We start from the raw sequence: 24,453 nt of genomic DNA, 5'->3' as shown, positions 1-24,453 counted from the left end.
ACCCACTACACTGAACCCACCTCAGGCAACCACAGTGAAACCATATCCTTTTACCTCATGGACTCCCCTGTAGCTCCCATTGTTTTAGGTCACCCCTGGTTAATCAAACATAATCCACGAGTGGATTGGGGTTCCAACACTGTCACCTTGTGGAGTGAAAGTTGTCATGAGTCTTGTCTGGTTTCTGCTTGTCCTGTTGTGCCTGTTTCTGTCTTTCAGAAAGAGACCATGGTGTTATTAAACGTGCCCGCAGAGTACTTGGACCTGAAGGAGGTGTTCAGTAAGTCCCGTGCTGCTTCTCTTCCTCCGCATCGTCCCTACGACTGTGCTATAGATTTAGTGCCAGGTAAGTCTCCGCCTAAGGGCAAACTTTACTCTCTTTCTATTCCGGAGAGGGAGGCCATGGAGAAATACATTTCTGATTCCTTGGCATCGAGGTTCATCCGCCCTTCCTCTTCTTTGACTACCTTGTATTGACTACCGAGAGCTGAACAACATCACAATAAAGAACACCTATCCGTTACCGTTGATGTCTTCAGCTTTCGAGAGGTTACAGGGAGCATCCGTATTCACAAAATTGGATTTATGTAACACTTATCATTTGGTCCGCATCAGGAAGGGGGATGAATGGAAAACCGCCTTTAACACCCCTAGAGGGCACTTTGAATATTTGGTGATGCCGTTCGGGCTCTCAAACTCGCCAGGGGTTTTCCAAGCACTCGTTAATGACGTGTTGAGAGACATGGTAGACCAGTTTATATATGTTTACCTGGATGACATACTGATTTTTTATTCATCTCTCCAGGAACATGTTCAACACGTCAGACGAGTGCTCCAGAGATTACTCGAGAATGGGCTTTTTGTCAAGGCGGAGAAATGCTTATTCCATGCACAGTCTGTTCCCTTCCTAGGGTATATCGTCTCGTCCGAGGGAATACGTATGGATCCTGACAAAGTTAAGGCTGTGATAGATTGGCCATCTCCAGATTCCCGTAAGGCCCTACAGCGGTTTCTGGGATTCGCCAATTTCTATCAATGTTTCATTCGTAATTTCAGCCAACTAGTCTCACCTCTGGCGGCCTTGACCTCCCCCAGTACTCCGTTCAGGTGGTTGGATGCAGCCAAAACTGCATTTCGAGGTCGACGCATCAGAGGTGGGGGTAGGAGCAGTTCTTTCCCAACGTGCTGCCTCGGACGATAAGATGCATCCCTGCATGTTTTTCTCTCATCGGTTATCTCCTGCTGAACGCAATTATGACATTGGTAACAGAGAATTGTTGGCCGTCAAATTAGCTTTAGAGGAGTGGCATAACTGGTTGGAAGGTTCAGGGGTACCTTTCATTGTTTGGACCGATCACAAGAATTTAGAGTACATTAGAACTGCCAAAAGACTCAATTCCAGGCAGGCTCGGTGGGCACTTTTTTCCGGCCGTTTTGATTTTACTCTGTCGTACCGCCCGTGTTCCAAAAAAGTCAAACCTGATTCTTTGTGTCACGTCTTTTTGATCCCTCCGCCCGCCCAGTGACTCCCGAGGGTATTTTACCTGAGAACATAGTCGTCTCAGCACTCGTATGGGAGGTCGAATCGAAGGTCAAGACGGCCTTAAAAGGGGTAACGCCTCTGCCCGGTGGCCCACCGAATCATTTATTTGTGCCGGAAGAGTTACGGTCCGAAGTTATTCAGTGGGGTCACTGCTCTAACGTTGCTTGTCATCCAGTGATATGCCGAACCAAGGGGTTAGTTAAACAACGATTCTGGTGGCCACTTATGGCTCGTGACGTCCACGATTTTGTTTTGGCTTGCTCAGTTTGCGCCAGTGGTAAGTCATCTAACCGGCCTCCTGATGGGCTTCTTCAACCGCTGTCTGTCCCTTCGAGACCCTGGTAACATATTGTACTAGATTTTGTTACCGCCCTCCCGCCCTCTAATGGCATGACGGTCGTTTTGACCGTAGTGGACCAGTTCTCGAAGGCGGCACATTTCATTCCGTTGCCCAAATTACCGACAGCCAAGGAGACACCGGTCACTGTCCTAGATCACGTCTTTCGGTTACATGGCCTCCCGGTAGACGTGGTTTCTGACAGGGGATCCCAATTCATATCCAAATTTTGGAAAGAATTTTGTAAGTTGCTAGGAGCGACGGTTAGCCTGTCTTCGGGTTATCATCCCCAGAGTAACGGGCAGTCTGAGCGAGCCAACCAAGATTTAGGGAGAACGTTGCGATGTTTGGTCTCCAAGAATCCTTCTTCCTGGAGCCAACAACTCTCTATGGTGGAGTATGCTCACAATTCGTTACCAGTGTCAGCCACGGGCCTCTCTCCGTTTCAGTGCAGCTTAGGTTACCAGCCACCAGCTTTTCCTAGTCTGGAATCTGAAGTCGCACTCCCCTCCGCTCATGCATTTGTCCAGAGGTGCCACCACACCTGGACTAGAGCCTGTGAGACTCTGCTCCGGATGAGGGAGCGCACTAAGGCCAAGGCCGATCGCCACCGGTCAAAGCCTCCCGTTTATGTCGTGGGTCAAAAGGTGTGGCTTTCTACAACCCGAATTCCGGAAAAGTTGGGACGTTTTTTACATTTTAATAAAATGAAAACTAAAAGACTTTCAAATCACATGAGCCAATATTTTATTCACAATAGAACATAGATAACATAGCAAATGTTTAAAATGAGAAAGTTTACAATTTTATGCACAAAATGAACTCATTTCAATTTTGATTTCTGCTACAGGTCTCAAAATAGTTGGGACGGGGCATGTTTACCATGGTGTAGCATCTCCTTTTCTTTTCAAAACAGTTTGAAGACGTCTGGGCATTGAGGCTATGAGTTGCTGGAGTTTTGCTGTTGGAATTTGGTCCCATTCTTGCCTTATATAGATTTCCAGCTGCTGAAGAGTTCGTGGTCGTCTTTGACGTATTTTTCGTTTAATAATGCGCCAAATGTTATCTATAGGTGAAAGATCTGGACTGCAGGCAGGCCAGGTTAGCACCCGGACTCTTCTACGACGAAGCCATGCTGTTGTTATAGCTGCAGTATGTGGTTTTGCATTGTCCTGCTGAAATAAACAAGGCCTTCCCTGAAATAGACGTTGTTTGGAGGGAAGCATATGTTGCTCTAAAACCTTTATATACCTTTCAGCATTCACAGAGCCTTCCAAAACATGCAAGCTGCCCATACCGTATGCACTTATGCACCCCCATACCATCAGAGATGCTGGCTTTTGAACTGAACGCTGATAACATGCCTGAAGGTCTCCCTCCTCTTTAGCCCGGAGGACACGGCGTCCGTGATTTCCAACAAGAATGTCAAACTTGGACTCGTCTGACCATAAAACACTATTCCACTTTGAAATAGTCCATTTTAAATGAGCCTTGGCCCACAGGACACGACGGCGCTTCTGGACCATGTTCACATATGGCTTCCTTTTTGCATGATAGAGCTTTAGTTGGCATCTGCTGATGGCACGGCGGATTGTGTTTACCGACAGTGGTTTCTGAAAGTATTCCTGGGCCCATTTAGTAATGTCATTGACACAATCATGCCGATGAGTGATGCAGTGTCGTCTGAGAGCCCGAAGACCACGGGCATCCAATAAAGGTCTCCGGTCTTGTCCCTTACGCACAGAGATTTCTCCAGTTTCTCTGAATCTTTTGATGATGTTATGCACTTTAGATGATGAGATTTGCAAAGCCTTTGCAATTTGACGTTGAGGAACATTGTTTTTAAAGTTTTCCACAATTTTTTTACGCAGTCTTTCACAGATTGGAGAGCCTCTGCCCATCTTTACTTCTGAGAGACTCTGCTTCTCTAAGACAAAGCTTTTATAGCTAATCATGTTACAGACCTGATATCAATTAACTTAATTAATCACTAGATGTTCTCCCAGCTGAATCTTTTCAAAACTGCTTGCTTTTTTAGCCATTTGTTGCCCCCGTGCCAACTTTTTTGAGACCTGTAGCAGGCATTAAATTTTAAATGAGCTAATTAAGTGGATAAAAGTGTAAAATTTCTCAGTTTAAACATTTGCTACATTATCTATGTTCTATTGTGAATAAAATATTGGCTCATGTGATTTGAAATTCGTTTAGTTTTCATTTTATTAAAATTTAAAAAACGTCCCAACTTTTCCGGAATTCGGGTTGTACTAACAATATTCCTCTCCGTTCCATTTCTAACAAATTAGCTCCCAAATTCATTGGCCCGTTTACTATCACCAAGATCATTAGTCCGGTGACAGTCCGCCTCAAACTACCTCCAGCGTACAGGAGGATACATCCCGCCTTCCATGTGTCCGAAATTAAACCCATGTTTTATTCACGTATTAATCCGCCTACCCTGGTTCCCCTACCACCGCGTCTCATAGATGGGGAACCGACCTATTCGGTTAATTGTATTCTGGACTCGAGACGGAGGGGACGAGGATTCCAGTACTTGGTGGACTGGGAAGGTTACGGTCCGGAGGAGAGGAGTTGGGTACCTGCTAGGGACATACTGGATCACTCCCTTATTGATGATTACAATCAGCAGGTAGGCCCTTCTGGGAACTCCAGGAGGCGTTCTTAGGGGGGGGGGGGGGGGGTTGGGGGGTACTGTCACGGTTGGTAAACCGTGATCTCTGGGTTTTGCGCTTTGTGGGTGAAGTCTGTGTGTTACGCGTCAGCACTGATTAGTTTGTGGGCGTCTCCGTTAATTGTCATCAGCAACAGCTGTCACTCATTACTCATCCCTATATATTGGCTTGTCTAGCGTCTTGTGTTCGTAAGAGCGTTGTTTCATGTTTGTAACCTATGCCTTGCTTTCTTGTGTGTTTCTGCGTTGGATGTCCGTGTCTCCCCGGATCCCCGTCCACTCTACGCAACCCACCACCAAGCAACACCACTTATCTTCGGCTCGCTTCCCCGCAGTTCCTGTGTCACCCTCTCCTGCTGCCAACTCACCTCCACCTTCCGGATTCGTCATTCCTCACCACCATCTTGGACTGTGCATTCCTCCCAGCGTTATTTGTGTCTCAGTTTTGTATTGTCTCATTGTTTTCATTAAATCTCATTAATCTCGCACTTGCTTCCTGCCACTCCTTCACCCAGTCGTTAAGGGCTTGTCATCTTATGTAAAACATGAAATTAGCTCTAAACATTAAATTGTTGATCCAACTGACTTCCAAAGCGGATGCAGGATCTCAAGAAAGCATCTTGAGAAACATGGACTTTACCTTGCAATCAGATTTCAGCATTTATTAGACAAGGCTAAAGGTCCCCAAAATGCCATGAAACTAGGGCTGTGACGGTGACAGATTTTTACCACCGCGGCTACCCCCAGTGGTGCAGTATTGAGATATGTATGTATCTATATATATATATATATATATATATATATATATATATACAATTATTATTTTATTTCTTTTTTTACAGAGACTGTAAGTTTTGAATGCTTATATCTCCTAAATGTGAATTTTGTCATTGTTTTGGAACAGACCAGCTTATTCATAACCTTAAGGCTAACATATTTATACTAAAAGCTAAACATGATGGACTTAGTTGACTCTTGGCCCGAGAGGTTTAAAGTCTAATCTAATCTAAAATCTGCAATTTTAGAAAAAATCTGAAATTACAAAAATAATAATAATAAAAAAAAAATCTGATAATTGTTTAGTTATTAGTTCCCTTACTGGTACTGGGTACAGTACCGTCAGATAAGGGAGAAGTAAAAAAAATGCAGGGTGGGTGGTCCGTTGTCGCACTGCGCCACAACAGCTTCAGGCTGTCTGTCTACACTTACATGGTAAAGAGAAAATTGCAAATTCATGTATGACACTGTGCACTTTACATGCATAGTGTGCCACAACAGCTTCAGGCTGTCTACACTGACATGATAAAGAGAAAATTGCTAATAAATTCACAAATACATGTATCCACTTTACATGCACTATACATTATTAAGATCACAGATACAGAACACCAACACCCGGACACTGTTATAATCATTCTCAAGGACTATAACCCTCTGGAATTTTGAGATGTTTTGACGTGCCCTAACATTTGTGACTTTTTTTTTTTTTTAGCAAAAAACTGAGCTAAAATAATTTGTGAGCAAGTTTGATGTACATGTTTGCGATTTTTAGAAAGATAAAAAAATGCATGGTTAGTAAGTTTTGGGGAAAAAAATTTAGCTGAAATAAGGCCATAAAACTCATGATGAATAGTTCTGAATAAGACTTTTGAGCAATCAAAAAAATATATATTGATGTAGGCTAGAATATTTATGTGAAAATAATGTGGAAAATCATCTTGCTTACTCATTCACAGAAAATTATATATTGTTTTAAATTTTGTAAGATGTCTTGTGATAGACAAGCTTTATGGGAGGGAGTGACAATGGCCATGAATATTTAGTGATCTACATATATAAGCTGCTAAAATAAAGCATACAAAAAATGATCTATAGACTAAATGATTATAATCAGAGCATGTGCATGTTTGTGAGTGATTTATTTATATTAAGTTATTACAGCATTTAAAGAGCACAGACCTACGCAAAGGAGGTGTATTTGTGAAACGCCTCAAATATAAAGTTAACCATCTGTTACAAATGGTGTATGCGCACCAAAATATAAAATAATCTAAATTAATCAATTAACCAAACAAGAAATGGGACATGACCAAAATAGGGAACAGAAAGTCCATGATCGTAACACCATCAAAGAAATCAAACATTGAAGTACAGGAAATATTTGCCTATATTAATCCATATATCACAGCTTATATAACATTAGGTTAACTCAATATTTCCTATTAATTATGGTATTGTTATGGTTAAGTGAATGTTAGCAGTTATCAAATCTCAAAAAATCTCGACAAAAGGTATGATGTCCAATCCAGGAATTTTTTCATGTACAATGAAATTCCCAAGATGTACAATGAAACAAGATCGATAATCAGTGCACAATTTAGGCCTACACCAAAAACATTTTTCTCCTGCAGCACAGATCTCTGGACCAACAGAACTGTGGACACTTACATGGCAGTAACAGTTCAGTTCATTAAACATTCCTGGGAGATGCAGTCCTGGTGTTTAGGGAAATACAGTCCTGGGGCTCGTTCTTCTTACGTTGCTTATTACATCCGAGATCAAATGACACATCCAAGATGATTTCATCGTGCTAATCATAATCCGGCTAATTGAGTTCTTCGAACACACCTGTTGTTTATGATTAGTATCGCTGGATTGAGTTATCTGAGATAACTGCGCGTTCACGCGCTGGCTTAAAAGGGGATATGTATCAATAGTAGAAACATTGATCAGCAACGCTGCTATTGGCTGCTCAGCGTGGCCAAAGAGCGCGCACAGTTTTTCTCCTCAGCAGAGCAAGATAGTCGAAGTTTATTCGGAATTTTAATGTTTAATCAAAACGTCAGAGAACACCTCAAAGTCTGCAAAAGCCAGGAGAGAGGGCTGGCAAAAAGTAGCAGACAATTTAAATCCGTTAGAAGTGGCCATGTTATATGTTTTTTTATCACTTATTAGCCTATATTTTTGTATTTTAATAATTGCATAATTATTTTGTTCAATGTAATGTCAGAGTCACCACACTAGAACATGGGAACAAATAAAAGTGAAGTACAAAATATTCTACATGGTATTTTTTTGTTATATTATAGTCTCTTCTCTTCTATAAAAGGCACTGTTAAATAAATGGTTGTCTGTTTATAATAGCAACCAAGAAAAAGGCTGAAAAAATAGAAAAGATCTTAGTAGCCTACACTGTAAAATATTTTGCTGCATTAAATTAAGGCTGTATAGTCATTTCAACTGTTAAATCTTGAGTAATGATGAATTGCTTTGACTTGTGAAAGTGAAAACTGATAAACTTATGTTAATGTAAAACTATTTATTGAAGAAGAGTTCAAAAAGAGTTATTGATCACATTTTTCCCAAGTGTAGTTCATTGTAATGACATTGTGTTTTCCTCTTTTGTGCACTTTTACATAATACACCAACACTTGTTAACTTAAGTGGACATTTTCTAACTTTCCAAAGGAAAGAAAGTATAAGACTTTGTAATGTCTATTTGTTTCCATTGCACTGGACAGTGAATAAACCCTCTCAGATAACTGTCATATGGAGGAACTAGCCTACCTGCAAGTGCATAATAAATTTACTTAATTTATACTTGTATGCTTTATGGCTGCAGTATAAGTTGCAGGATTCCACGTCTACAGAAAGGCCTACAGAATAGTCTGCACAGACAGAGGAGACATAGGCCTACAGGTGGGCAGTGTATAGCCAACTTTTCCTTTTTATTTGTTGCATGAGGCATGTGTCTAATATCTCTTGTTGCAGGCACTTGACCACTGGCTTTTCTTTACAAAGAACAATTGAAATAAAACTCAAGGAACTAAGCATATTTGTCTTTTATTAAACATTTAATGAAAAGTGTTTTTTTTGGCAATGTTGTGTAATATGGCACATGCAACAATGTCACAGGCCCTGTCAGGTGTGCAACCCTCAGACTTTTCAGACACTGAAATCTTCCCTTTAGATAGGCAAAGTTAATCTCATTGTGTGCCCTTGTCCTGGAGCTGCAACTGGTTTGGGTCAGGGAATGGGGTCATAAAACACCTGTCTGCAGGCAGGAACATGTCATAATCACCTATGAAATAATGCAGTTCTGTTAGGATCAGCATAAGTGTAATATAGCTTGATATTTAATTGTGGAACTTTCCTTACCACTTTTCAAATAATGTGCATAAATGTGAATCTCTGCAAATTCTTAAGTCATGCACAGATCCTGGCCATTTTCTTTCACATTTGTGATATGGAAGATTTGTCAACTGCCTTTTTTTATTTGATATAATATTATTAATCTGGAATATTAAGAATCACAATAGTAATTGGGCTGCACATTTACATTGTGAACCCCCTTTCTGTTCACATAATCCCCTTCATTGAGGCCTTGATGGCAGTCTATGGTCTAGCATAAGCCTGAGTGACATATACTGTAATCAGCATGGCCATGATTGCATGATCTTCATTAAAAAAATATTTAAATAGTCTAATAAATAGTATAGTCGTCTAATAAATAAAAAAATAAAAAACTGCTTAAAAAACTGCTTTACAACTTTGGGTCTAAAGTGGCTTGGAAATGTCACCAAAAAAAACTAAAACTGTTTTTTAAACCTAAAAGCACCAGGCAAACTCCGAATGGCACGACAGACAGCACTTTCCATCAAGTTCTCCGCATCTCCAATAGTAGGCTATAAAGGAAAGAGCCACTCGCAAATAATCTTAGGGTGCAGTTTGTTCTGTAGTTAAAGCCCGACTTCGACAAGTCGAAAATAAATGTGCCTTTCCAACAAATGAATAATGTAAATGACAATCTCAAGAGTCACGAAAAAAAAAAAAAAAAATTATATATATATATATATATATATATATATCTCAGAATCGCGCTGGACTTCCCGTATCATCTCCGTTTATGAGCCGCAGTCTAATCCTGTTTACATGAAATAAGCCTGCTCGCGAGCAGGTTTAAGATTGCGCACCTGTTGCTATGACAGCAAGTCTAGGATGAGCTTCGAAGAACCAAAGATCCAAGATCATGCCAAATCGTCAACAATCAAATCCAGCTAACTGAGTTAGCGACGTACGAAGAACGTGCCCCTGGTGTTAAGGGTGCTCTGCATTGTATTCTGATCACACAGCAGACACACTAAAGGAAGCCCTGGAGGAAATTATCACAGATTCCTGGGGGCTAGATATGGCCAATTTGGCTGGAATTACAACAGATAATGCGTCAAACAACCGCAAGGCTTTCAGTGAATAGACATGCATACCCTGTTTTGGGCACAATCTGCATTTGGCAGTGAACAAAGCAATAGTTATTGATTATGTGGCAAGCTGTCTGTCCAGGCTCCCTAAGACTGTGTCAGGCTTCTCAAGATCAAACAAGATGTCTAGACTTCTCAAAGACAAACAAAAGTCTTTAAACCTGCCACAACATACACTAATCCCGATGAGCCCACCCGATGGGGTTCCACCTATGACATGGTGGAACGATTTTGTGAGCAGCAGTAAGCTGTCTCTACTGTTCTGGCTGAGGACCGGAAGAAGTGGCACCTGATGCCCAGGGACACAGACATGACCACTTTAGAAATAGTTTCACTGTTTTTAGTTTTTAGAAATAGTGAGGGATGTCCTGGTTCCACTCACTGACCTCACTGATTTCATGACAACATTATATGTGACTATTCATGCAGGTACAGCCATGGATATGAATAGGTAGATTCCCTTTCGTTTAGATCATGGATGTGTCTATGGGGAATCTACCTACACATCTATGGCTACAACAATGTGCATGATGTAATTGTTTCCACGGTTGTCAAGGATACGCAGAGCAAAGGTGAGCAGCTACTCCATCATTTTCTAAAGTCTTCATTTGGGTCCGTTTACACTGAAATGCAACCCCGGAGCTTTCAAACTAAAATGGGGTCTGCAGCATTTTCAAAGGTCTCAGTTTTCGAGGGTCAAAAATCCTGGAGTAGTGTAAACGATAGGCGTAACCATAGCAAAAGTTATGCGTTGTAAGTTTTAACATTGCTTTCTCTTTGTATTTTTGTATATGATTCATTATATGTAGGGATCGTTTTATATTGTCCTGAGTTTGGGGGTTGTTTATAAAGCCTGTTTGGTCATTATTTATGAGATTTGGCAGAATATTTTCCATTCTTTTAGACATTAATGAGGTGTAAATACGGTAATCTACATTGAGGACTGAAATAGGCCTATATGACCCACATTCAAGTTTATCCTTTCCTTCTTTAGGTATTAATGATATGATAGCTTCTTTCCAGCTTGGAGGATTCCGAGTTTTTTTAAGTGCCCAATTAAATGTGGTTAAAAGTAGGGGTGTGAGCTCCTGTCTAAAAGCTTTATACCACTCCGTGTTAAAGCCATCACTACCCGGTGACTTGTTGTTTTTTAGCCTCTTAATTGCATTTTGTATTTCTACTGTGGTTATTTCTGCTCCTAATTTGTTGTTTTGCTCTTCAGTCAGCACGGGAAGATTCAGTGTATCGAGGAAAGAGTCAATTTCACTCTCTTCATCCTGAGTCACTTTAGAAAACATTTTTTTGTAAAAAGATTCGAAAGTCGATTGTATTTTATCTTGTTTAATTTCTATTGTATTAGTTTGATTGTCTCGAATTTTGAAAACTGCTCTCTCCGCTTGTTGCTTCCTAAGTTTCCAGGCTAATACTTTAGTAAATTTAGAGCCACTTTCACAGTATCTTTGTTTAGTATAGAGCATTCTCTTTGTTATATCTTGTATAGTCAGGTCATTGATTTCATTTCTAATTTTTTTAATTTCTTGTAAAATTTGCACATCATTATTTCGAGCATGTCTATCCTCTAGCAATTTTAGATTGTCTTGTAACTCCTGTAATTTTTTCTGCTTTTGTCTCTTTTTTGCAGAGGCTACTGCAATTATTCTACCCCTCAGAACCGCTTTGGCTGCGTCCCAGAGGATAGGCGGAGAAGTTTCCCCATTATCATTTTCTTTGATGTATCTCAAAATATCTTCTGACATTTTCTTTTTAAATTGAGTATCATTAAGAAGGCTAGTATTGAATCTCCAGAGTGTATTTCTTGGTTTTTCACCTAGATCTATTGTCATGTATACCGGTGCATGGTCACTTAAATCTATTGTACCGATGTCGACTTCAGCAACTTTTGATCTGTCTTTATTAAAAATGAAAAAATAATCTATCCTTTTATATATCAAGTGAGGATTAGAGAAGTGGGTATACTGCCTAGCATTTGGGTACATTTCCTCCAGATATCTATTAGCCCTATATTCTTTATTAGTTTGCGGAATTTTATAGTTATTGCCTTATTATTATTACTTTTCTGGTTTGAAACATCCAAGTTAGGCTGGAGATGGAGATTGAAGTCTCCTCCACAGATGAGGGTTCCCTCAGAGTGGTTTACAATCAAGTCCACAATACTAGCATATAACAAACCATCACTTCCGGGTGGAGCATAAACATTGAGTAACGTATACACATTTCCATTGATAGTACCCTTGACCAATATAACACGCCCCTCTTTATCTTTGTGCTCATAACTCTGTTCAAAAACCAGTTTGCTTGATATTAATATGGCCACGCCTCTTTTATGTTTACCTCTGTATGAAGAAAAGTATATTCTAGTATAACCATATTTAGTCAGCTTTTGGTGTTCTAAATCGTCTAGATGTGTTTCTTGTAAGTAAATAATGTCTACTTTTTCCCTTCTCATCTTTGTTAGTATCTTTGTACGTTTAATTGGATTTAGTATTCCGTTAACATTGAAGGATGCTATTTTTAGCTTTTCAGATGCCATTTACTTGTTTTTAAAAATAATAAACACATTATTTATGCTACCGTACTCTCTGGTTAAACATAACACATTAGAACAATAATAGTATAAGGTGGAAAACTGGATAAGTTGCAACTCTTTGGGTTCCATTGCAAAGGTGTGTGAACAGTCCTTTACCTGACCAATGTTTTGGCTGAAGTTTGGAGGGAAGTCCTTTTCAGATGGTAGTAAGAAATGGGCCCTCCCCGACAGCTTAGAATAAATGTTCATTGTCCGGACCCTCCAAATAATTACTATAGATAGGGGAAACACGATAACTGAAACCCGACAACCGCGGCAACAACAACAGAAAAAAAAAAACTTTCACCGTTTTTCTTCAATGTGGAGGTTCTCTTCTAAAAAGCCTGGAGCTTGGATATGACCGTAGTTTGTCTGCCGGATGGTCCGCGGAGGTCGTTCTCTCTTCTACCCGCAACATGCCAGGGCTCTGCATCCAGCAGCTCCATCGGGTCCCGCTGGGGAGGCAACACACGCACCGCGAAGCCTCGGTCATGCATATCTTTTGTTGCTTCATGTGCCGTGTGGTAGACACGCGTCTCATCCTCGTAGAAGACACGGAGCTTGAATGGGTACGGGGTCTGAAACCGAATTTTCTTCTCCCTCAGAATCCTTTTTGCTTCGTTGTATTCCTTGCGGCGGTTGAGAATGGCAGTCGGGTAATTGTGGTCGAAGTAGATTCTTTGTGTGTTAACGTAGATTCCCTTATTTTCCCAAGCCTTTCTCAGTATTTCTTCCTTTGTTTGGTATTGCAAAAACTGTGCTACAATTGACCTGGGTTTTTCACCATCTGCGGGTTTTGGCGCTAGGGCTCGATGCGCCCTCTCTATGTTGAGTTCAAGGGAGTCGGGAAGGTTTAACTTCTCTCTGAGGAACTTTTCCAGAAAAACACTCACTGAGTTGCCTTGTTCTTCATTTTCCGGTACGTTGAATATCCTTAGATTTCTCCTCCGCGCCCTGGCTTCTTGGTCAATAAGCTTTTGGTCATTTTGGGACTAGGTTTTGAGCACTTTTCTCATGATTGGCTCCATCGTCTCTAGCTTTGCTTCCGTTGCACTAATGCGGTCTTCGGCTTCTTCAATTCTCTGATTTGCGTTGTTGATATCTTCCCTGATGACGTCCAGGTGTTGTTTGTTTTCGTGCCTGAAATCTTGTATTTCTTGCAGAATCATTTCCAAATTGACTTTAGCTTTTTCATTAGCTTTTGGTCTCCCGGCGTCATCTTTAGCATTAGCATAGCTGTCGTGGCTTTGTATGTCATCTTCGGTGTTTTTTTTTTTCTGGCGCATTTTTTCTACTTCTCTCTCGCGTTTCCATCTTGCCTGCCTTTTCAATCAGGTCTTATTGTTAGTAGTTGGTTTTAATACCCGGCAGGTAACGTTTTTAAAATCTTATAGGAGGAGCACGTTTCCTAAGCTGCCATCGAGGTCGAGACCGGAACCGGAACCTATTTTCTATTTTCTTTACTGTCTGATATGCTATCATCTCTGGTATACTTACTCAATGGAAAAAATAAAGGAGAAATAGACTGATATAGTGCTTAATTTGCCATTTATTAAAACAACTTAAATAACTGTTAAATTGGCTGTTATTACAATCTTTTAACAGTATAAAAATTGTACAGTATGTTTAACAATAAAAGCAGTGTCACAGAGAAAAAGTGCAATTAAAGGAACCACAGAGTAAAAAAAAAGAGAGAAAAAAAAAAAAACAGCCAACACGCCACAGTTTTTTTTTATTTTTTTTTTATCTGGCATGAGACTAAGTACAAGTCTAAGAGTAACACGTTAACCAAACCAAAAGCTGAAAAAAACCTTATGACGAGGCAAAAAATGTCTCACTCCAGCTTCTGATGGCTCTGGTCTGAGAGGACATCCGGGTCTGGAGAGAGAAATCATTTTGAAAATGTTAGTTACAAAATATAGCACATGGCAAAAGCTAGTGCTCATGCACTCTGGAAACACTTTTTTTACAAATTTGTTTGAAAATTAATATGCTGGTTAATTATTAACTATTTTTATCTATTAACTATTTTTATCAGTAGAGGAGGAAAAACTGAAAAAATACAATATTAACAGAACTGCAGGTCAAGACAAGATCAGACAGTTCAGCTGTGTGTAAAAGTGATTGGGTTTTCTAGTTAGCCAGAAAGGAGTGAATAATTAAGTGATTGAGCATTTGTATATTATAGGTGTGCACATGTGTATAGTGCAAGAATTTTGGGAGATGTGCATGAATAAATGTTTATGCTGAATAGGTATGTTTGAGAGCACAGTGGGACGTAAAGCCAAGCAAACCCTTTGAAATTGGTTGATTTTCTGCATTGATTGGTCATAAAATGTCATCTGATCTTCATAACAGACACAGGTACAGACAAAACACAATGTTCACCTAAAGAAATTTCAGAATTTACTCACTCTTATGCCAATTGAAATGTATGACTTTTTTTCTTAAGATAAACACAAAAGATGATTTCGAGGAATTAAATCGCTTTGATGTTCATAAAATGGCTGCCACTCTTTTCTCATCTAAAAAATTAATTGTGACATTAATTTGAAGCCAAACAATAGCTGTGAAAAAAATTATATTTTTAAACTCTAAACTGTAAATAATTTCTTCTGATGTAAGTGCCTTGTGAAGTTTGTGCCAGTCCTTTGTGCTTGCGATGTAAGCTTCACAATGCATTTACGTCAATGTAAGTGCTTATTTTACAGTACACCAAAAGCATTAATTTATAGTTATCTTAGTATTTGTAGCTATATTAGCTGTATATTAGCTGGTAACTAGGATTAACACAAGCTCCAGTCTGGATCTAGAACACCGGAGAAGAGATGATGCCAATGTGATTGCATCACATAATAATTGCTGTTAATAGTGTTAATCATCTGGTTGACTTTGTTTTGTATTATTTTTTTTCTTTCATATGCAAATATACTGACAGTCACCACCGATAAGCTACTACTAAATATTGTAGAAACTTAATTTTCTGTAAAGTTGCTTTGCAATCATTTGTATCGTAAAAAGCGCTATACAAATAAACTTGAATTGAATTGAATGAGGGTGAGAAAATTATGAAAGAATTCTCATTACTGGGTGAACTATCTCTTTAAGCTAACACACAATCATAATCTACCATCTCTTTACTAAGCACATCCAATTAAACATCTACAATGCTGTAAAAAAAGTGAAATTTATAAGTTGTTTTTGTTTATTCATTAATTTATTTTTGTAATAGAGGTTAAGGAGTCATTTGTTATTCTTGGTCAATCAAAGGGATAGTTGACCCAAAAACAAAAATGTAATTAATTACTCAACCTAATGTCGTTCCAAACCCGTAAGAACTTCATTCATCTTTAGAACACAAATTAAGATATTTTTGATGAAATCCGAGAGCTCTCTGACCCTCCATAGACAGCAAGGTTAATAACACGATCAAGGTCCAAAAAGGTACCAAGAACATCAACAAAATAGTCCATGTGACATCAGTAGTTCAACTGTAATTTTATGAAGCTACAAGAATACTTTGTTAAGCACATGGACTAATTTGTTGACGTTCTTGGTACCTTTCTGGACTTTGATAGTGGTAGTAACCTTGCTATCTATGGAGGGTCAAGTGAGCTCTCAGATTTAATCAAAAATATCTTAATATGTTCCTAAATGAACAAAGGTCTTACGGATTTGAACAAAATGAGGGTGAGTAAATTATGACAGAATTTTAATTTTTGGGTGAACTATCCCTTTAAACAGAACTGAAAAATTATCCCAGTCCTAAATCATGAATTACTATTACAAAAACAAAACAAAAAAAATGGTGTGGGTCATCAAGATAACAAGGTAATCAGAAATGTACAGTACATATCTTTCCCATAGCACTCTGAATGTTTAGCTGAAGCACCTTGTGTTTTGTCTATGCATGTGATCAGATGCAATTTTAGGTAATATTAATGCAGAAAAACAAACATTTCCAAAGTGTTAATATACACTTACCACTGAACAAGTAAGTGGTAGGGAGCAATTAAGTTTAGTTACCTAGACAAAATCGATGAGGTTCTTTAGGAGGGACGCAACTTTGGGGTTGACCGTAGCTGACTTCTTATTCACAATCTTTCCAGTTTTCTTCTAAAGGACTTTGCCTCTGCCTGTCTTCAAGCCTTTTTCAGGGTTTATCCCGACAAATCGTCTAAGGGTATTAATAAATATACATGTATATTAATAGAAAAATTTAAAAGACAAAACTTACAGTGTACCTTTTTTAGTTTAACTAATTTATTAAATACAACTTGCTGAAATTATGGAGTAATAGGAGGGGGAAAAAGCAATTTACAGGTCACAGTAAAAAATTATAATAAAATACCTTTGAATGAATTTCAATGTGCCACATGCCTCCTCTGGATACTGAAGGTTCAACACAGTCTCACTCTCTGTCAAATGTCTGACGCATGGTCAAGGGATCTGGCGTCACTTTTTTGACGCACTGGGTATACCTTTGGCGTTATTTTTCAACGTGCAGGTTAGTCCGACAGACTTCTATAGAACTCAGCAGCGTTTAAATTTGACGTCTTGGGTCAGCACACCACAACGAGACTAAATAAATAAAAATAAAAAAAGAATAGGCTACAAAAAATTATATATGACAGAGATCGTTTTATCTGGCCCTCCAACTTGTTTTTGGGGTTTAAAAATCCTCGCAATCTGATATCAAAGTGCTCTCAGTGCAAAGGCTTAGCGCGTTCATCAGTGGTGAGTTTAACAACACTCAACTGCAGGTAAAACAGCATTCAACGGTGAGTTTGACCAAAGCAACGCTCAACTGCAGGAAAAACGGCATTAAAAGGTGAGTTTAACAACGCTCCAATGCGCATGCAAGTAAGCAGTTTAACTGTTTTCTTACAACCCATTCTCGCTTATCGATTATTCATCGTTTATCACTATGAAATCACGTTCAAGAAGTCTCATTCAGCACACATCGCGATACTTGCCATCAGTTTACATGTGCCACAGGTTTGGTGAGTAGATGTAAATTCGCTCTTTTAATGCCTGTTATAAAATGTATTCTGTCTTCTTTATTAATCAGATTAGCGCCGTATTGTTTTCTCGCTGTATTATCAGTCATCCGCGGCTGTCTTTGAGTTTCATTGCATTTAACTAAATGAACACACCTGCTAACTAGTGTGATTAAACTCTGTCGGTCACGTGACGTGCCATAAACTTTCAATATATTCATTTCAGGTTCAAAGATGTAAATTTGTGGTAAAATCATGGTAACCACGAAACGTACAACAGTAACAAATTACATTTGAAGTTAAAACCCAGGAAGGGGCCATTTACCATGTTTTTACCACAGTAACTGTAGTTTTACTATGGTATATTAATAATCAATACATCAATACAACAATCATCAAACTAACTATGGTTGTACAACTGTAATGGTCGTTTTTTGATTTGCTTTTATGACAGATATCACAGTAATCACATTTACTGTACCATGCTTTTGATACCTTTTTATGTAAATCCAAAAAAAGTAAATAAATAAAAGGACACATTTTTCCCCTCTTGCAGTTCATTCATATCAGTTTATATTTTAAATATTTTGCTCACAAAACATTATTAAAATTCTGTTTATAATTCTATTTTATTCTACCCCCCCCCCCTTATTTATTTTTTTTATTTTAGCTGAAAAGACATAAAGAAAGCAGTCAGCCCAGTGGTGTTTCTGGAGAGATATTCCTTCAGAAATGGAGATGACAGAAAGCTGCGGAGGCAGACATTTGCAGCAGTAAGTCTGTGATAGTTTGACCTTTTTATCAAACAGCTGTTATAAATTGCACATCATTTGTTGTTTCTTAAACTTTTGCACTGTCCAAATACCCACACTTGCCATCTTTGCACTTGACCACTTGATTATTTATTTGACGTATTTCCTGTGTTTAGCCCAAGTGTTCGAGTGAGCATGATGACCACAAGTGTGTGTCGAACTTGACCTGATGACAGTGGTTCCCAATCCTGGTCCTGGAGAGCCCCAACACTGCATGGTTTTGGTGTCTCTCTTATCTGACAAACACACTTTTGAGGTCTTGGAGTCTTCACTGATGAGCTGATGAGTTGAATCAGGTGTGTTTGATCAGGGAGACATCTCAAATGTGCAGCGTTGGGGTTCTCCAGGACCAGGATTGGGAGCCACTGCCTTATGGGACACACTTTGTAAAAATTGATATGTAATATTGATTTTGACCACAGGAAGAACAGCACTCATATGTATATGAGATAGCTGATTGTTGGATCAATAAACAACGACAACAACAACTTAAGTGTTTAGAGTTTTAGTTTTTTTTATTTATTCAACTTTGCATTTTAAAATAAATTCTAAATCTCTCTTCATTAGTCCCTATTACAGAGGACAATTTAATTTTTGGTGCTTCTAATTAAGTGAATAAAAGCAGTTGCAAATGATGTACTAAATAAATATACTTTTCTGTGCACCAAGAAAACGTACAACACTTTGTTTTACTACCAAATTATTCTCAATATCTTTATTATTATTATTATTATTAATATTTCACATACATTGGAAAGGTTTCTGTGACCAGATCAATTACACTACTGATAACCGTCCTTTAAGCATGTAATATTTTTTAAAATAATTCATATGAATATAGCTTGCTATTATTGACTAGCTTTTAATAATAGATGCATTTAACATTTAATTATACAGCATCTTTAGAGAGGCTGCTTTGATGGTGTAAAAAAAGTTGCATGTAATTAAATAATATTTCCTTTCTGTCTTTCAGGATTGTTTGCAGATAACACTGTAGTTCTCCATCATGCACGAGGACTCACCTCTTTAACTCTTTATCTCCCCACCACACACAGAAATGGTCCCTTGATCAGTGTTTAGACTTTGCAGTGGTTTGATTTTTGCAGAAAATGCAACTTTGTTTTAATTCTAAGCTTATAATGATTACATTGTGACCTTCCAGCAACCCATATACTGTATACAGAACCAGTGATCAAAACAATAGTTGAAAATACTATTTTCATATTGATAAAGCATTGTGTTCTTTTTTTCAAGCTTCATAAAGTAAACTTTGCTTCTGGTGCTTTATCATAAAAAAAACATCAGTTCTCATCAGGAGTTTTCGTAAAGGACGTATTCATGCACAGCCATCCCCTAATTCCAGTCATAAAGTGAATGATGTTATTGTCGGTTTTGTTTCTGCATTTTTATGTAGCAGGTGTTTGTTTTCCTGAACACGTTTTCTTTCTTCCATTCTTCCATCTTTCTTTCTTGACATGCATGTCTTCATGGTTTTTATTTTCTGAGTTTGAAACCGTGTGTTGTATCACTTTTTGGTCAATTAAATTCTCCAGTGTTCTCTGAAAGACTATCTGTTTTTTTTTTTTTTTAATAAAAGTATTTGCAAAGTATTTTTATTCTTCATAGTGGCAAAAACAAGCTTATTGACAGAGGATGCAGTGCAGTTATATGGGCACTTTGTCTTTGAATTAGTTTTTTCTTTCTGTTTTTATTGCTAGAGTTCAAATGGTAGAGAATGGCAAATCACAGAAACACAAAAGTTAATAATTTTTATAACTTTAAAACACAACATAATATACAATGTAAATGTTAGAAGCTCATCATTTGATTAGAAAATGCACTTGTCTTTGAAAAAAAAAACTGCGAATGCTGGTCATGTGCTCATCAATATTGCCCAATTTTACATCAGTAATGTGGATGCTCTTGGTTTGAATACAGCACAAGATCCACGCTGATCATTCCTGCTACATTCTCAGTTATCCCTCAAGTGTTTGTAACAATAAAGCAAATAGCTTTTCAAAATAATTCATCTAGTAACTCCCTTTATATATAAATATATTTTAAAAAAGGCATATTTGTGATTAAATATATACAATAATAACTTTCTGGTGAATTGTTGTTCCAGATTTCATTAATCTGATGAAAGAAATGTTTATGTCTTAAGTAAAAAAAATCCTGGTAATTAATAATATATAGTTTTTCAAGTGTAGAATAAACACATATGAGCCTACCTAGTAAAATTATGAATTTACCAAGAATTTTCAACACACAATATTCACCATATTAATTTTATTGAAGCATAGACTATGAAGTTGATAAAGTAGCATCAAGACAAACACGATTTAAGGAAAATAATAATGGATCAAAAATTCATTAATATCATAAATTAATCAGTTCACACAGAGGAGTGATGAAATGTCCTTAAAAGTAAAAAGATTCCATCCAGTCAACTGTGATACAGATCATGTGATACATATAAGACATGTGATACTGTTCCAGAAAACAATGATTCCTTATCATCACATCTAAACTGGTTTCATCTCCCCATCATGATCTTCTTCTCTCGTGTCTGGAAACAGTTTGTGGCTGACATCCAGCACTGATGTGGTGTAGCTTTTTCTCAGCCAGAGGATCTCTCAGTCCTAACATCCCATTTTCAGACAGTTCCCAGACCTGGTCAAGTAAAACAAACAATACAAACAATCCAGATGAAGTTGTTTAATGGACAGAGAGCTCAGCTTATGTTCTGCGTGATTTTAGCAGGGTGAGCAACTATGACCCTTGTAGTACTGTACACTTACCATTATTCAAGCTGTTTTAAGAACTTTTGAGAAGCTTTTTCTCTGAAGACAATTTACCACATCCTCTTCTTTCACTCAAAGCCCCTCATTTGGCTGATGAGATCATCTGTACAAATTAAAATACTGCAATAAAAATTTCATTCTGCAAGAATTAAGAAAAACCCCTTAGCATGTGACAGAAATGTTTGCCTCTATAATTAATCTATTGTTGCAGTAAATGTGTCCTTTTCCTCTAGAATCTTTCTCCAAAGTTCCTGACTTCTCTCACAAATGTGTTTTAGTCTGTGCAGTGTAAGGCCTTGCTTCAAACCAATCAACTATCAATCCACAATTTATAACAAAACATGTATGAAACAATGAAATAATGTAAACCAGTTTTATAAAACTTGTATTCTTTTATTTAAGACAAACAGGTGGTGTGTTTTTTTTAAACTTAAAAATGTTCCAGTCACACTTTGCCAACATGCTATAATTGTAATAGCTGTATCAAAAAAAAAAAACATATTAGAAAGAATAATCACAGCTGACATGACCAGTCCTGTGAGAGATCATCATAAAGTCCTGTAACACATAACAGCATTGCTTCAACAGACACATACCAGTGGACCTCTGTTTGTTTGAGCACAAGATGAGCTTTTCAATCCTCATCCTGGGCAAATCATTTCCTTGGTCTTCCTTATCTTCTAAAAAACAAGATAATCTCTACTTACTCTGTGTGTAATTAATATTGCTCATTAAACATATAATTAAGTTAATTTAAAGTAAGATTCAGACCAGAGCATTTGATGAGTAAATGTTGATTCAAAAAAACTCTAAACAAACGTACCTGGGAAGAGCTGATCATGGCAAGATTCGCTGAGACTCAGTAATAGCTCTTTTAGTTTTTAGGAAGGTGTGTGAGGGTTGGCTCACCAAGAACTTCTGAAAAAGAAAAACAGCATTATCTGCAAACAATCCTGTAAGACAGAAAGAAAATAAATATTACATTACATGCAACTTATACATTACTGTGTGTATGTGTGTGTCTAATTATACAGCCTCTGTAAAGATGCTGTATAATTAAATGTTAAATGCATCCATTAATAAAAGCAAGTCATTAATAACAAGCTATATTATATAATATAACCTATAATAATAATATAAGCTATAATATAACCTTTCCAATGTATGTGAAATATTAATAATAATAATTAGATATTAAATTTTTTTTTTTTTTTCACTTAATTAGAAGCACCAAAAATTAAATTGTCCTCTGTAATAGGGACTAATGAAAAGAGATTTAGAATTTATTTTAAAATGCAAAGTTGAATAATAATAATAATTTTAAAAAAAACTAAAAATCTCTGTAAACACTTAAGTGTGTCCCATAAGGCAGTGGCTCCCAATCCTGGTCCTGGAGAACCCCAACACTGCACATTTGAGATGTCTCCCTGATCAAACACACCTGATTCAGCTCATCAGCTCATCAGAGAAGACTCCAAGACCTCAAAAGTGTGTTTGTCAGATAAGAGAGACACCAAAACCGTGCAGTGTTGGGGCTCTCCAGGACCAGGATTGGGAAACACAGTCATCAGGTCATGAAAAGTTCGACACACACTTGTGGTCATCATGCTCACTCGAACACTTGGGCTAAACACAGGAAATACTTCAAATAAATAATCAAGTGGTCAAGTGCAAAGATGGCAAGTGTGGGTATTTGGACAGTGCAAAAGTTTAAGAAACAACAAATGCTGTGCAATTTATAACAGCTGTTTGATAAAAAGGTCAAACTATCACAGACTTACTGCTGCAAATGTCTGCCTCCGCAGCTTTCTGTCTTCTCCATTTCTGAAGGAATACCTCTCCAGAAACACCACTGGGCTGACTGCTTCTTTTATGTCTTTATGTCTATAAAAAAATAATAAAAATAATAAAAATAAGAAAGGGGGGGGGGTAGAATAAAATTTTAATAATGTTTTGTGAGCAAAATATTTAAAATATAAACTGATATGAATGAACTACAAGAGGGGAAAAATGTGTCCTTTTATTTATTTACTTTTTTTGGATTTACATAAAAAGGTATCAAAAGCATGGTACAGTAAATGTGATTACTGTGATATCTGTCATTTAAAAGCACATCAAAAAACGACCATTACAGTTGTACAACCATAGTTAGTTTGATGATTGTTGTATTGTTGTATTGATTATTAATATACCATAGTAAAACTACAGTTACTGTGGTAAAAACATGGTAAATGTCCCGTTCCCGGGTTTTAACTTCAAATGTAATTTGTTACTGTTGTACGTGTCGTGGTTACCATGATTTTACTACAAATTTACATCTTTGAACCTGAAATGAATATATTGAAAGTCTATGCCACGCGTCACGTGACCGACAGAGTTTAATCACACTAGTTAGCAGGTGTGTTCATTTAGTTAAACGCAATGAAACTCAAAGACAGCCGCGGATGACTGATATAATACAGCGAGTAAACAATACGTCGCTAATCTGATTAATAAAGAAGACAGAATACATTTTATAACAGGCATTAAAAGAGCGAATTTACATCTACTCACCAAACCTGTGGCACATGTAAACTGATGGCAAGTATCGCGATGTGTGCTGAATGAAACTTCTTGAACGTGATTTCATAGTGATAAACGATGAATAAGCGATAAGCGAGAATGGGTTGTAAGAAAACGGTTAAACTGCTTACTTGCACGCGCCTTGGAGCGTTGTTAAACTCACCTTTTAATGCCGTTTTTCCTGCAGTTGAGCGTTGCTTTGGTCAAACTCACCGCTGAATGCTGTTTTACCTGCAGTTGAGTGTTGTTAAACTCACCGCTGAATGCTGTTTTACCTGCAGTTGAGTGTTGTTAAACTCACCACTGATGAACACACTAAGCCTTTGCACTGAGAGCACTTTGATATCAGATTGCGAGGATTTTTAAACCCCAAAAACAAGTTGGAGGGCCAGATAAAACGATCTCTGTCATATATAATTTTTTGTAGCCTATTCTTTTTTTACTTTTATTTATTTAGTCTTGTTGCGGTGTGCTGACCCAAGACGTCAAATTTAAACGCTGCTGAGTTCTATAGAAGTCTGTCGGACTAACCTGCACGTTGAAAAATAACGCCAAAGGTATACCCAGTGCGTCAAAAAAGTGACGCCAGATCCCTTGACCATGCGTCAGACATTTGACGAGTAGAGAGTGAGACTGTGTTGGAAGGTTAAAGACATAGTACATTGCAAACATTGTTGCTACTGCAGTCAGAAATCTTGGGTGTACGCCCTCATGAATGACGCGGCCGTCAATGGTAATCATCCATCGTTCAATGCAGGTCTCTGACCTTCCTGAAATTATATACTTTTTTTTTTTTTTATCCTACATTAGATTGTATCTTAAAAAGTTCTCAGGATGTCTTCTTTCCCAATTATGCTCAAA

At 37.8% G+C, this 24,453-nt stretch overlaps 1 long non-coding RNA gene across 1 annotated transcript; it reads right to left on the bottom strand.

Annotated features, from left to right (window-relative positions):
• Window positions 1-22,363: 22,363 nt before the first annotated feature.
• Window positions 22,364-23,918, bottom strand: LOC132155594 (uncharacterized). Its single transcript, XR_009437296.1, has 3 exons — window positions 23,574-23,918; window positions 22,812-22,897; window positions 22,364-22,656 (listed from the first exon to the last, which is right to left on the bottom strand). It is a non-coding gene; the product is annotated as an uncharacterized LOC132155594 (long non-coding RNA).
• Between the last annotated feature and the right edge of the window lie 535 nt (window positions 23,919-24,453).

Source organism: Carassius carassius, chromosome 13 (assembly GCF_963082965.1).
Source record: "Carassius carassius chromosome 13, fCarCar2.1, whole genome shotgun sequence".
NCBI lineage: Eukaryota > Metazoa > Chordata > Actinopteri > Cypriniformes > Cyprinidae > Carassius > Carassius carassius.
The sequence above is the reverse complement of the archived record's forward strand: the minus strand, read 5'-3'. Positions and strand labels throughout refer to the sequence as shown.